This window comes from Rhinolophus hipposideros (genome assembly GCF_964194185.1).
Source record: "Rhinolophus hipposideros genome assembly, chromosome: 3".
Taxonomy (NCBI): domain Eukaryota; kingdom Metazoa; phylum Chordata; class Mammalia; order Chiroptera; family Rhinolophidae; genus Rhinolophus; species Rhinolophus hipposideros.
In genome coordinates, this window is record NC_138049.1 from 28,725,544 (window position 1) to 28,740,244 (window position 14,701).

At 36.4% G+C, this 14,701-nt stretch overlaps 1 protein-coding gene across 2 annotated transcripts in view; it reads left to right on the top strand.

Annotated features, from left to right (window-relative positions):
* LOC308491710 (trace amine-associated receptor 6-like) overlaps positions 1–14,701 on the top strand; it is a gene marked incomplete at its 5' end in the record, with an annotated part of 50,544 nt that overhangs the window by 13,059 nt on the left and 22,784 nt on the right. The gene's annotated exons all lie outside the window — the stretch shown is intronic.

The following is a 14,701-nucleotide window of genomic DNA, read 5'->3' on the forward strand; positions in this document are numbered from 1 at the left end:
ACCCTAGTTCCTATTGTTCTCAATATTGTTGCAACATATTAAAGAGGACATTAGTAAAAACAGAAACTGAAATAAATTTAGAAATATTGTTACATTTCACTTCTCAGTTTCCAACTTGTAATCACTGTTTTCCAGAAGAGAAGTTATAAACATTAGGGACAATTTTTCAGATGAAAAAACAATTTTCTTTTTGAAACTCTGAATCAGTAATTGACCTAAACTTGGTGCTCAAAAGAGGGAAATGAATTAGTGTAGCTTAATTATTTGTTTGTACTAAAGAATGATCAAAAAGTGGTAACTTCATCATCAATTTAGAGTAAGATTAATGAAGAATTTCCATTGCTAGGTAAAAAGAATGCATTGAAATTATTATTCACAATAACCTATTTGTATGAACTAGGATTTTCAACCTTTAAAACTTATTAAAACAAAGGAGAGAGTCTCACGGGTTTATGCATGAAGTATTGTCCTTCTATGTTCTGGACTGGAATAAAATTAGAAGCAGACAAGCACACCCAGTACATTAAATAACATCTTGCCTAATTCTTGTTTTGTTTTGTTTTTTAATTAAAGTTTATTGGGGTGATAGTTGTTAGTAAAGTTATATAAATTTCAGGTGTACAATTCTGTAATATATTATCTATATCTCACATTATGTGCTCACCACCCAGGGTCAGTTCTCTTTCCATCACTATATAATAGACCCCATTTACCCTCTTCTAGAGTCCCCCTCCCCCCTTACCCTCTGCTAACCCCTAAACTGTTGTCTGTGTCTATGAGTTTTTGTTCCTTCATTTGTTTGTCTTATTCTTTTGTTGTTTTCAGTTTATATACTACATATCAGTGAAATCATATGGTTCTCTGCTTTTTCTGACTCATTTTGCTTAGCATTATAATCTCAAGATCCATCCATGCTGTCACAAATGGTACTATTTCATCTTTTCTTACTGCTGAATAGTATTCCATTTTGTATATATACTATAACTTCTTTATCCAATCATCTATCAAAGGACACTTTGGTTGTTTCCATGTCTTGACCACCGTAAATAAAGGTGCAATGAACATTGGAGCACACATGTCTTCATGGATAAATGTTTTCAGATTTTTTGGATAGATACCCCAGAGAAAGATTGCTGGGTCATATAGTAATTCTATTTGTAATTTTTTGAGGAAACTCCACACTGCCTTCCATAACAGCTGTACCAATCTGCATTCCCACCAATCGGGTTCCTTTTTCTCCACAGCCTCTCCAACACTTCTTACTATTTGTCTTGTTGATGATAGCCATTCTAACTGGGGTGAGGTGATATCTCATTGTGGTTTTTATTTGCATTTCTCTGATGATTAGTGATGTTGAGCATTTTTTCATGTCTATTTGCCATTTGTATGTCCTCTTTGGAGAAATGTCTCTTCAGGTCCTATTTTTCAATTGGGTTGTTTGTTTTTTTGTTGTTGAGTGGTATAAGTTCCTTGTATATTTTGGATATTAGCCCCTTATCTGAGTCACTGTTTGCAAAAATCTTCTCCCATTCAGTCGGTTGCCTCTTTATTTTGTCGATGGTTTCTTTTGCTGTGCAGAAGCTTTTAAGTTTCATATAGTTCCATTCGTTTATTTTAGCTTTTACTTCCATTGCCTTTGGAGTCAAATTCATAAACTGCTCTTTGAACCCAAGGTCCATAAGTTTAGTACCTATGTTTTCTTCTATGCAGTTTATTGTTTCAGGTCTTATGCTTAAGTCTTTGATCCATTTTGAATTAATTTTGGTACATGGTGACAGACAGCAGTCCAGTTTCATTCTATTGCACGTGGCTATCCAATTCTCCCAGCACCATTTATTGAAGAGGCTGTCTTTCCTCCATTGTATGTTTTTAGCTTCTTTGTCAAAAATTATCTGTCCACATTTATGTGGTTTTATTTCTGGGTTCTCAATTCTATTCCATTGGTCTGTGTGTCTGTTTTTCTGCCAATACCATGCTGCTTTGACTATTGTTGCCCTGTAGTACAAGCTAAAGTCAGGATTGTTCTTTTTTCTTAGGATTGCTTTGGCTATTCGGGGTCTTTTGTGGTCCCATACTTGTGGTCTATTTTTAAAAAATGCCATTGGGATTTTGATGGGGATTGCATTAAATCTGTATATTGCCTTGGATAATACAGCCATTTTAACTATCTTGATTCTTTATGTCTTTCCATTTCTTTGTGTCTTCTTTTAAAAATGTCTTATAGTTTTCAGCATATAGGTCTTTCACATCATTTGTTAAGTTTATTCCTAGGCATTTTGTTCTTTTCGTTGCAATTGCAAAACAATTTTTTTTTATTTTGTTTTTCTGAGATTTCATTTTTAGTATATAGGAATGCAATGAACTTTTGTACGTTGATTTTGTAGCTGGCAACTTTACTGTATTCGTTGATTGTTTCTAATAGCTTTTTGGTGGAGTCTTTAGGGTTTTCTATAAATAGCATCATGTCATCTGCAAAGAGTGATAATTTAACTTCTTCATTCCCAATTTGGATGCCTTTTATTTCTTTCCCTTGCCTGATTGCTCTGGCAAGGACTTTCAACACTGTGTTGAAAAGCAGAGGTGATAGGGGACAGCCCTGTCGTGTTCCTGAACGCAGAGCAAAGGGCTTCAGTTTTTCACTGTTAATTATGATATTAGCTGAGGGTTTGTCATATATGGCCTTTATTATGTTAAGGTATTTTCCTTCTATTCCTATTTTATTGTTTTAATCATAAATGGATGTTGTATCTTGTCAAATGCTTTTTCTACATCAATTGATATAATCATATGATTTTTGTCCTTTACTTTGCTTGTGTGATGTATCACGTTGATGGATTTGCATATGTTAAACCATCCTTGTGCCCCTGGGATGAATCCCACTTGGTCGTGATGAATAATCTTTTTAATGAATTATTGCATTTGATTTTCTACAATTTTGTTTAGGGTTTGCATCTGTATTCATCAGAGATATTGGTCTGTAGTTTTCTTTTTTGTGTGTTATCCTTACGAGGTTTTGGTATCGGGGTAACGTTGGCCCCATAAAACGCTTAGGAGAGTATTGTCTCTTCTTCAATTTTTTGAAAGAGTTTGAGTAGGATTGGTATTAGATCCTCTTTGAAGGTTTGGCAGAATTCACTAGTGAAGCCATCTGGTCCCGGACTTTTGCTTTTGGAAGGTTTTGGATGACTGATTCAATTTCCTTATTGGTGATCGGTCTATTGGATTTTCCAATTCTTCGTGATTCAGCCTAGGAAAGCTATATGTTTCTGAGAACGTGTCCATTTCTTCTAGGTTATCAAATTTGGTGGCATATAGTCCTTCATGGTATTCTTGGATAATCCTTTGTATTTCTGTGGTGTCCGTGATAACTTCCCCTCTTTCATTTCTGATTTTGTTTATCAGTGTCTTTTCTCTTTTTAATCTTAGTGAGCCTAGCCAAGGGTCTGTTAATTTTATTAATCTTTTCAAAGAACTAGCTCTTTGTCACATTAATTTTTTCTATTGTCTTTTTGTTCTCTATTTCATTTAGTTCTATGTTGAGTTTTATTATTTCCTTTCTTCTGCTGATGTTGGGTTTAATTTGTTCTTCTTTTTCTAGTTTTTTAAGGTGTAATGTGAAGTTATTTATCTGGGATTTTTTTTGTTTCTTCAGATAGACCTGTAATGATATCAATTTCCCTCTTAAAACTGCCTTTGCTGCATCCCAAAATTTTTCGTAGGATGTATTTTTATTCTCACTTGTTTCTATGTATTTTTTGATCTCTCCTCATGTCTTTTTTGACCCTGTGATTTTTTAAAAGTATGTTGTTTAATCTCCACATATTTGTGGGTTTTCCTGCTTTCTTTTTGCAGTTGATATCCAATTTCAAAGCCTTGTGATCAGAGAATATGCTTGGTATGATTTCAATCTTCTCAAATTTGCTGAGGCTGATTTTATGTCCCAATATATGGTCTATCCTTGAGAATGATCCATGTGCACTAGAAAAGAATGTATATTCTGATGTTCTAGGATGAAGTGCTGTATAAATGTCAATTATGTCCATTTCCTCTAATATATCATTTAGGGCTGCTATTTCTTTATGTATTTTCTGTTTGGATAGTACTTCCATAGCTGTCAATGATGTATTTATGTCCCCTACTATAATTGTATTTTGGTCAGTTTCTCCCTTTAGTTCTGTTAGTAGTTGCTTGGTATATTTCAATGCTCCCTGATTGGGGGAATAAATATTGATGTCTGTTATGTCTTCTTGTTGTATAGTCCCCTTTACCATTATGAAATGTCCATCTTTGTCTCTTGTTACCTTTTTTATCCTGAAGTCTGTTTTATCTGATATCAGTATGGCTACACCTGATTTTCTCTGGATACCATTTGCTTGGAATGTCAATTTCCACGCTTGCACTTTGTGTCTATGTTTGTCCTTGTAGCTGAGATGTGTCTCTTGGAGGCAGCATATAGTTGGGTTTAGTTTTCTGACCCAATCTGCTACTCTGTGCCTTTTTTTTTTGGTGAGTTCAGTCCATTTTCATTTAGGGTGATTATTGATATATTAGGATTTCCTATCATTCTATCTTTGGTTTTCTGGTAAGACTGTGTGTCTCCATTGTTTCTTTGCCTTTTTGTTGTTGTCTGTTATTTCTGTGTGATGGTATTCTATGATTTTTCTCTCTGTTTCTTCTTTCATTATGTTATGTATTTCAGTTCTGGATTTTTTGGGGGGTGGTTATCATTAATTTTATGTAAAAAAAAAACTTTCGTATTTAGAGTATCCCATTTTCTTTAGCATGCTTACATTCTCCATTCCCATATTCCAGTTCACGCCTTTACTCTCCCCCCTTTTATGTTCTAGTTGTCACAAATTATCTTTATTTATGCTGGTCGAATAGCCTCCTTCAGTATTTCTTGTAGTGCAGGTTGTGTATTAGAAAATTCCCTCAGCTTCTGTATGTCTGGAAAGGTATTTATTCCTCCTTCATATCTAAAGGATATCTTTGCTGGATATATTATTCTTGGCTCATAATTTCTCTCTTTCAATAGTTTGAATATTTGATCCACTCCTCCTGGCTTGTAAAATGTCTGCTGAAAAATCTGATGATAATCTAATGGAGAAGTCACCTTTTAATAGACTTCCACCTTCAGATTGTCTGGGAACTTAACACCTAAGATATTTTAGGAAGCCAACCAATAAACTTCACGCATTATAAATTCCTCACAACAAATCTCTGTAGTATAAGGTGTGAATCATGAAAGGAAACTTACTTTTGATAATAATAACTAATAAGTTCTCCTAAAAAAAACCTATTTCTCTATGTTCTGTTATTTGGAAGAAACACTTGTAATCATCATAGCCAAGAGATTTCTTAAAGTTCAACTGTCATAAAATAGCTTTGGCCAGTATCTGACAATAAAATTACCTACTCCCTACCTATAAGACTGGCTACAGAATTTCCAGTACAAAATAAAAATGTGAAGATCTTTTTTCAAAAATATAGGAAAAGTCCCTAAAAAGAGACCACCATGGTCTCTTTTGACCTGCCATGTTGTTTGATTTTGTTATGTAATGTTCTACTCACTTGGACAAAGAGATATTTGCAGGGTAAGTGGAGCCCCTCACAGGTGTCTGGAGAACTGGCCTTGTGACTCAGCACTTCTGACCCACCCACTGCCAGGTTTCACCTCCTGCCCTCACTGAAATAACATACCATGTCCAAGCTGGGGTTGAGAAAGCTGAGCCAGGCATCTGCCTTTCTCCTGGGCTTGCCACCTCAACTAAAGATGGACAGGTGAGCCCACAGGGATTGCAACCTCCACATCAGGACCCACTCAGTACCTGGATGAGGGGATGGGTGAGAGACTTGGCTCCACTGACTTGCCAGTTGAATGTGTTATGGCCCTACCCTAGCCTGGGATGGGAATGACAGCCACCACACCTTTCACTGAGACTGTGGAGTGTGCACTTGACCAAAAACCTCCCTACGCTGCATCCGATGCTCAGCTAGGGTGTGGAGAGAATGGTAGTAATAGTAGGTCAGGTGGGAAGGTGAGAGGACTGGACAGGGCCCCAAATGCCACGGGGTGACGAACAGGTGGCTGAGAACCTGTCCCAGGGAGGAGGGAAGGTGGACAATCACATGCAATGTGATTCAAGGTTCCAAGCCCCCATGTATGCTCCACTGTCCCTTCATACAAAACACAGATTCAAAGATAAAATTATGAAGAATTTCAAGACTGCAACAATAGGCATAAAACTCCAACAGCAGGGTTAGACTAGCTGCAAGCCCATGGAAGGGCCCTGCCTATTTTATTTCAGACATTAAATTATCTCTTTGCAGCAGCAACTAAATGATGAAGCAAAGAAAATCAAGTGGAAGCAACTGCAAAACTGCCAGAAGGGAAGGTGTGGGAATTGAGGTCTTGGCAGTTCTGACAGTAACAGTCTTTCTTGACACAGACTTTGGCCCTTCCTATATTAACAGGAATTTAGGACATTAGAGAAGCAGATTAAAGACTGAAAGCTCCATTAAAATTATCTCAGGTCTGAGGAAAATAGCTACCTTTGATCTTAGAAAGCAAACAGGAAATGATTCTGTAAAGCAAATAAGAAGCGATGAAGATTTTTTCCTTCACAATATATTCAGGGCTTGGAAACAGAAATGTGATCTGCCATTTAGGATAAAGATAATGAAAATACATTGGAATAAAAGGAGAACAGCTATTAAAGGGTGTGACATGAAAACAATTATTCAGTTTATTATCTACCAAATTCCTCTTGGCAATGCTATCTTATCTTCTCTTTAAATTCTAAACCTAACTTGATTTCACCCCACTCTTACTCAGGAATTTTGCTTCCCTATTATCTGAAAATATGAAAATACACAATTTGACAGGATGTAAGGTTAAAGGCAGCATGATGGAAGCAGAAATCATTCCCAGGTTTTTAACTTGCCAACAAGAAAGATAAAGTAAATAGGGGAAAGAGTACATTTAGGAAGGAAAGATGATGAGTCAGGCTTGGGTTGGTTGAAGGGACCTAAAACTGGAGTTCTTCCATGGGTAGTGTAATCTATAAATTTCCAGCTCAGGAGAGAAACTATGCCAGAGATAATTATTTGAGATTTTTCAACATACTGGTGTTTTTGAGGTCTACGAGTAAATGTGATTGCCTGGTGAACACCTGACACAATGCCTAGAGTATACCAGACACTCAACAAGTATTTGTTGACTGGATTAGGGTATGTGCAATGAACATAGAAGGAACTAGAGGTGTACCAACTTCAAAGTTATGTGTGAAAGAGTAGACAGAAATACAGATGGAAAAACAGGAAAAAATGGTCCCACAGATGCCATGCAATGAAAGAGGTTCACGAAGAAAGGCATATCGAGAGCGTCAAATGGTGACAGTGGGTCAAGTTAAATAAAAACAGAACTGTTTGTTGGCATTAACAGCTAGATAACTGATGAGCATGATTCTCCATCTTCTGGTGTAGCGTGGGACAGAGTATCCGATCTGCAGTGGACTTACTGGGAATCAATGAGAGTATGTAGGGAAGGCAATGAGACCATGAGCAATGACTGATATTTTCATGAGTCAACTCTAAAGGGAAAAAGAGCTATGTAGTAGACAACAGGAGACGTAGATTCAGAGAATGTCCATATTGCTATTTTTGTTTTGGTTTGATTTGAGTTACTGGTTATTTTATTCTGGGGTGCTAAAGACAAACTAATGAAGAATGTGAGACCAAAGATTAAACTCTAGTTGGAAAAAGTTTATTGCTAAGCAGGGAAGCAAATAAACACAGATCCAGGCTCTGGGAGATTAGGTTCTAGAGAATAGAAATGGGGAAGGATTTTTAAAGAGAAAGGGCTATGATCTGCCCTTTATTAGGAAAGTGAAGTCTCTGAGTGCTGCTGATTGGGTAATGATGGTCTTGGTTCATTTATTAGGTCAGGGGTGCTACAGCCATACATGGGGTGCCTGCTTTGGGATGATGGCATTGTGTTAGTTTCCTATTGCTGCTGTAACAAGTTACCACAAACTCAGTGGCTTAAAGAAACACAAATTTATTATTTTACAGTTCTGGAGATTAGAAATTTGAAATGGTTCTCATTGGACTAAAACCAAGGCATCCACAAAGTTGCGTTCCTTTTGGAGGCTTTAGGGGAGAATTCATTTCCTGCCATTTCCCATTTCTAACGGCCACCTGCATTACTTTGTCTATTGTTTGTTCTTCCATCCATAAAAGCAAGGGCATAGCATCTTAAAATCTCTCTCTGATACTGACACTAACACTCTTAATGATCCCTGGGATTACACTGGGCCCACTTGGATAATCCAGGATCATCTCCCCATCTCAAAATCCTTAATTTAACCACATCAGCAAAAATCCGTTTTTGCATGTAAAGTAACATATTCACAGGTTCTGGGGATCAGCAGGTTCTGGGCTTAGTTGGGGGTCCATTATTCTGCCCACCACCGGTATCTCCCTACTGATGCTGATGGAAAGTGTGACCCATGGATGATGGTGACCGGCTGCTCCTGCTGCCTCTGTGAGGTGCCTGTCTCTGCGTGGTTGCACCCAGCCAGATCTGTAAAGTTAGAAGGAAGAGCACTCTTTGTTAGGAGACCAGCTGGAAAACAAAACTTCCACGTTCTTATCTCTTAAGACCAAATACCTTGCTCAAGTTAAAACGGAAAGGCTAGAAAATACATGCAGACGGGTAAAACATGGTTTTTTTTACCTTCCTCCTTTAAGCGAACTTCCCAAACAAGACAGATTTCATTAGGACTTCCAGTCCAGATGGCTCAATTCATTCATGCATCAATCCCTGTGCTCCAAATACATGGAAAAGACAGGCATATAGAAAGGGAGTGAGGGGGAGATACAGTAAAGTTCATAAATAAGATAATCTTCTCTGTGCACAAGAAAAGAAACAGGAACTCCAAATGTGAGGAAGGCTGACAATGCGGACCTAGAGTTTTCCAGGTCCAGAAGCAGCAGTGGAATTCAGGATTTTGACTCCTGTAAAGGGCTCTAAAGGTGTGCTATCCCACGTGGGAAATAATGCACAACTCACTGCTTGAAGCCAGGGGCTGGGGTGAGCACATGTGAAAGGATGCTGAAACAAAACGACCTTTTTCTAAAAGCCCAGGACTTTGGCTTTTAGAAAGCTGCTAGCTTAGGGAGAAATAAAGACACCGATATACCCAGAGCCTGTTGTTTCCTTCTAGGAAATAATTTATTCACATCTAGGTTTGAGTGGATGCTCCCAAATCATTTTCACTTCATTGTACTTGTACATGGTAACATGTTACTAAAGACTCAGTATTTGTGTCCCATCAAAATTTGTATATTGAAACCTCATCTCCAATATGATGATATTTGGAGTTGGTGCCTTTAGGTGATGATTAGATCAAGAGGGTGGAGCTCTCACAAATGGGATTAAGGTCCTTATAAAAGAGGTTCTGGAAATGCTCAGTTTGGGCAACCATCTGAAGAGACTCAGGGAGGCCGCTTGTGGCCTGAGTTTACTGGCCAAATAGCACTAGCTACCCCAGACCTGGTCTGACTTCCCCAAGTACTTAATGGATCAGTATCCCTGCACATCCTTTTAACCCATTTGCAGCACATAATTAGGCCACTGGGTAGGAAACTCTGACTTAGATAGCAGCCTGGTGGCCCACCAGATTTGGGCTAACATTTTCAATGCTTTATATGTTCTCAACCAAAATCTGTTGATATAATTTACGAGCATCCTCAAAATAATACCTTTATTATTCACTGTGTCTGTGTGGCAGACCCAGAGACACACTGCTCAGATCCCTCTTTAAGAAAGGCATCTGGACCATCTCGGCATTCTATGGAAGGTCATATTGATTTATTACATTGATGACATTATGCTGATGAAGCAGGATGAGGAAGTCGTACCTAGCACACTAGGTATGTAGTTCCTAGCCTTGGTGAGATACAGGTTTTCTAGAAGTTTACAGATAAGCCTTATACAGATTCAGGGGCCCTCTACTTCATTAAAGTAATTGAGGAATGTTCCACCCTAAGTAAAGGACAATTGACTACATCTTATAACCCCTACAGCACAGAAGGAAGCACAATACCTGGCAGAGCTCTTCAGGATCTGGAAGCAACATATTCTACACTTAGGAATACTGCTTTTATACATATACTGGGTGACCAAAAAAATCTTCCAGGTTTGTGCTGCAGCCTGAAACAGGAGAGGGCTCTGCAATGGTTTGGGCTGCAGCATAACTGTCATACATTGTAGTGCTGGAGGCGTTAGTGGTGGGAAGAGATGCAGTATAGATTTGGTGGAAGGCTCCAGTGGAAGAAACACCAAGTAGTTCTCTGGGGTTCTGGAACAAGGCCATGCTATGTTCAGTGGAAGATAAAACACCTTTGGAAAGGTGGCTTTTTTGGTGCTACTGAGCCCAGGCAGTGAAGGAATAGTTGACCATGTAACACCAAGTGATCATGTGTCTTTACTCCCCATCGTAAAGTGAGTTTTCTTGGATTTTCCAAGTCATAAAGTTTGGTGGACCCAGAATAATTCTTTATAAAATGGAAGCAATACACCAGTCAGAAAAACCAACAGCATGTCTCAGAAATAAAAAGGCATAGGCTATCTTCCCAGGCATTATACAGAAGCCCATACGTATAGCATATTATATTCAGACATCTGAGTATACATGCACGTGCACACACACAAGTGACAGTTGTAAACGTTAGCATTCAACTGTGTTTAATGTCAAAGGGCAATATTTCATCATTTTCTAAGGACAATACTAAGCCAAGCAGAACAGATCATTTTAAAGATAAGAAATTATACAGTCCCGGTTACGACTCATCTTGGTTAAATTTATGAGGCAGGCAAAATCCACCTGGGAGCCCCCACCTGCCTTGTCTCTACTTTCTACCATTTCCTACGAGCTCCTTTGCATCACTGGCTGTCATCTACTTGTTTGTGCTGTGTCCTTTCCCACTAGTAATATGAGCTGCTGCACAGTAACTATTTGCTGATTGAATTAAATGAGAGTATTACATCTCCATTTTATAGGTAAGCAACTAAGATACACAAAGAATAAGCTACTCAGGCAATGTGGAAGCTAGTTGATGGCAGAGATGGGATTTAAATCCAGATAGCCTGCCTTTCAAACCTCACTCTGGACTCTGATATTGTGTAAGCCTTTGCAGATAAAAGAAGGGGCATGTTTTCAAAAACACCTTGACATTTACAATCTTCACAGTTAATCTTTCAGGTATCACCTCATATATTCCCACTTTTTTTTTTTAGAATACCAAAGTATTTATTAAAATACAAAAGTCAAATTCAGCAAAAAACACAATGTTGGAGCTGGGAAAAATAAAGGCTTTATCTGTTTGAACACACTGAAAGAAAAGTAAAAACAAACTTAGAAGTCTGGAATGAAGAAGTGCATCTTATGCAATCATAATATTCTTCCGACCCTTCCAATATGAAATGTAAGTACTGGCATAAAATATTAAAGACCAGAGAAACAACCTGGCAAAATTATTCAAAAACCACATAGCATGAGGATATTCTCCATAAAGCTCAATAAATAATTAAATAGATAATAGAAAAAGTGCTAGGGGGAGGGAGGGCAAAAATTCTAACTATATGATAGACTTTAACAGCAATAGTTGAATTCTAAAAGTTTTAACTAGAAAATTTATTATTTAATCTAAAACTATCATTCTTCTCTTAACAACAAATAATGAATTTGACACAAATCCAGTTTTGATGTTAAAAGTCAATGGAAATAGGCCGTTCATGTTAGGAACAAAGAACTGGAAAAAACAACAACAAAAGGTAAGGATACTCAATATTATAGGAGTTTAAATTCTCTAGCACTTTTTCTCATTAAATATACAATTATTTTTAATGAGAGGGTTAGACAAAACTTATCAAGAACCGAAAGCTGGGTTTTTTTCCTGAACTTTACTTATTAAAAATTTTCTATTTTAGAAAACCAAATAAAGACAAAGGAGGTAGATTTTTTTAAATGTGAAAGACTAATAGACCATTATTTGAAGGGTGAAAATAAAGAACAATTAAATATTCATTTGCTTGAAAACTATCTTTTGGGATTTACTAAGTGCAAAGCAGTGTGTTAGGTATTCAAGTAACGTGAACAATTACTAACAAATAAAAAGTACATAGAAATGTAGTATTAACATTAAAGATCAAACTACTTTACGTAAAATGTAGGAATATAATGTTCAAAGGCTGAAAATCTCTAAAAATACATTGTTCATGCACTGTCATTGACTCAGTTTTAAAGTACAGTAATCAGAATAAATTTCCTGTGTCAAAGGACATATATGTTGCCTTTATTGCTCACTTCAAATTTATTTGAGTTTTAAATTAATATTTCTAGTATATTTCTGCTTTTTGCAAATACAAAGATACTGCTGAAGAAACATTCTTAAAGACTGATATTTAAATAGGTTGTAATGTATCAAAAATAAAGAGCAAAAACTTAAGTTAAGGATATGGTAGCTGAATACAAATAAGCATAGCATCTGACCAGTTTGTAAATGCGTGAGGCATGCATGAAATTGAGGTAAACATTAATTATGACATCAGTAATGAATAAATGTTGTTATAACCATACCCAGTTACATTGGTAGCTCTCTAAGGGGACGTAGGTAATAATGATGGTTTACCCTGTCTTTATAATTTATTGTTCATGGATCACTTACAGCCCTGCCACAAATTAATAAAGTTGCTCTACTCTCAACCAATCCTGAGGCAAACTATAGCAATTGTTCTATAACTTTCTATGTCTGAACACTTCATTTTAATAGTAAAAATAAAAAATACAAAAAGCTCCACATAATGTAGCCGTCGTACTTTTAGTATCAACTGATTGAGAAAAATACATATGAACAAAAACTATTATGACTTCAGTAATGCTTCTAAATAAATGTATACATTATTAAAATACACATATTTTTAATCATAGTACATATATGTGAGACACATAGTATTTATGTAGTTGTACAACCTGTGCCATAAGTGAATTCATTACTTTTTTGCAATAGTTCTGCAGCTTCCCATTGGCTGAAGCAGACAGTTTGGGAAGCATATCTCACCAGGATTAAGAGATGGAGCTCAACAAAATGTTTCAAGGTCAAATTTTACACTGTAGACAGTCATCTTCAGTGTGTGCTGTTCTAAATATAGCCAGGCCCTACAGCAATTATATGCACCTGGCCAATAATAGCTTATTTGTATAAATCAATGAGATGTGTAAGAGAGGAGTGGTGATATGCTGCTAATCTAGTTAGTTTGGGGGAAATAATCAAGTGTTTTATTTTTAACCAAAAGACTTCCTTTGTAAAGGGCTACAAGAAGAGTAGAAAAATAAACTAAAAGGGTACATTTGAAGTGTATTTTCCACTTACTGATATGAATGAGTTTAAAAATATCACTGGACAGTATTTATTGCTGTAGTCAGTTACTATCTAAAGATTACACTCTATACAGAGCAAATGAACAGAACAGTATATATTTTGAAGTCCCCCCACATATTTTTCCTTATTATTTATGAGTGTCAATGTAAGTTTATACTTGCAATTGAGGGAAGAAACATGTTTCTACGAAGAAAACATGACTGACTCACCTTCAAGGGACATAAACTTGGAGCTCTTCTTAAAGAGTGAGTGGGAGACCTTACTGGTGGTCGTTGGAAAGGTGGTCAGTAGCCCTTTTCCTTCATATAGGGTCTGCATCACAAGAAGATATTCTGCTACGAAGACTTTCAAATTCCTTTTAGCCTCTTTTATCTTTAATTTTTCCCCCTCTTAAATAGTCAGCTCTATTTGAAAAGTATTAATGGACACATATGAAACAGCTTTATCTTATATAAAGTTATTTCTAAACGGGTTCATTTATAAAATATGTAACATGTAATGTTTATGTAACTCTATTTGCTTAGTTATCTCTTCTTTTCATTTCATAAAATGAGTCTGTGAAAATCAGCTGCCTAAGCAAAGATTTAAGGCAGTGATTCAAAGACTTGAGAACGCAAATCACCCTATTACTTTTTTTTCAAATTTTTACTCTGTCTTAAAACGCTCAAGATATCAATGCTTATTTTTAAGTTAAAACTTAAGTGACTAAGAAATGTTACTGGATGAGGAAACTGAAGTTACTCCTAAAATGTGTAATACCAGTTTGGGTATGTGCTATTTTGAAATAATCGTTGGCTGTATATGGGTCACTCAGCTTTTAGTTTCAATGCCAAATACAGTGTCTGGTACAAAGAAAAAATTCAAAAATAAAAAATACCTTACTTCAAAATACTTTTTAAAAGTGCAGAAACCATCCTTTTGTCAACATACGTATTTGACCATAATAAACTATGTTCTCCAAAAGTGAGATATAGTGTATAATCACATAATCACTATACATATTGTTTGTGACACAGTCTCTCTAAAATGGAGAGAAACATTTATATGGTTCAGAAAACATAAGACTTCCAGTGTTTTTCAGACAATTTTCAATTACTAGGAATTTCCACATTCCAGCTTCCTATAAAGTCATTTTAGATTTAAAATGATTTCAAGAATTTATAATCTTATATTTACCTCTGGAAAAAAATACGCTTTTAAGGAGATTTTTGTCCCCAAATAATCTAGCTTACAAGTTAGTCAGGAGCTTTTTTCC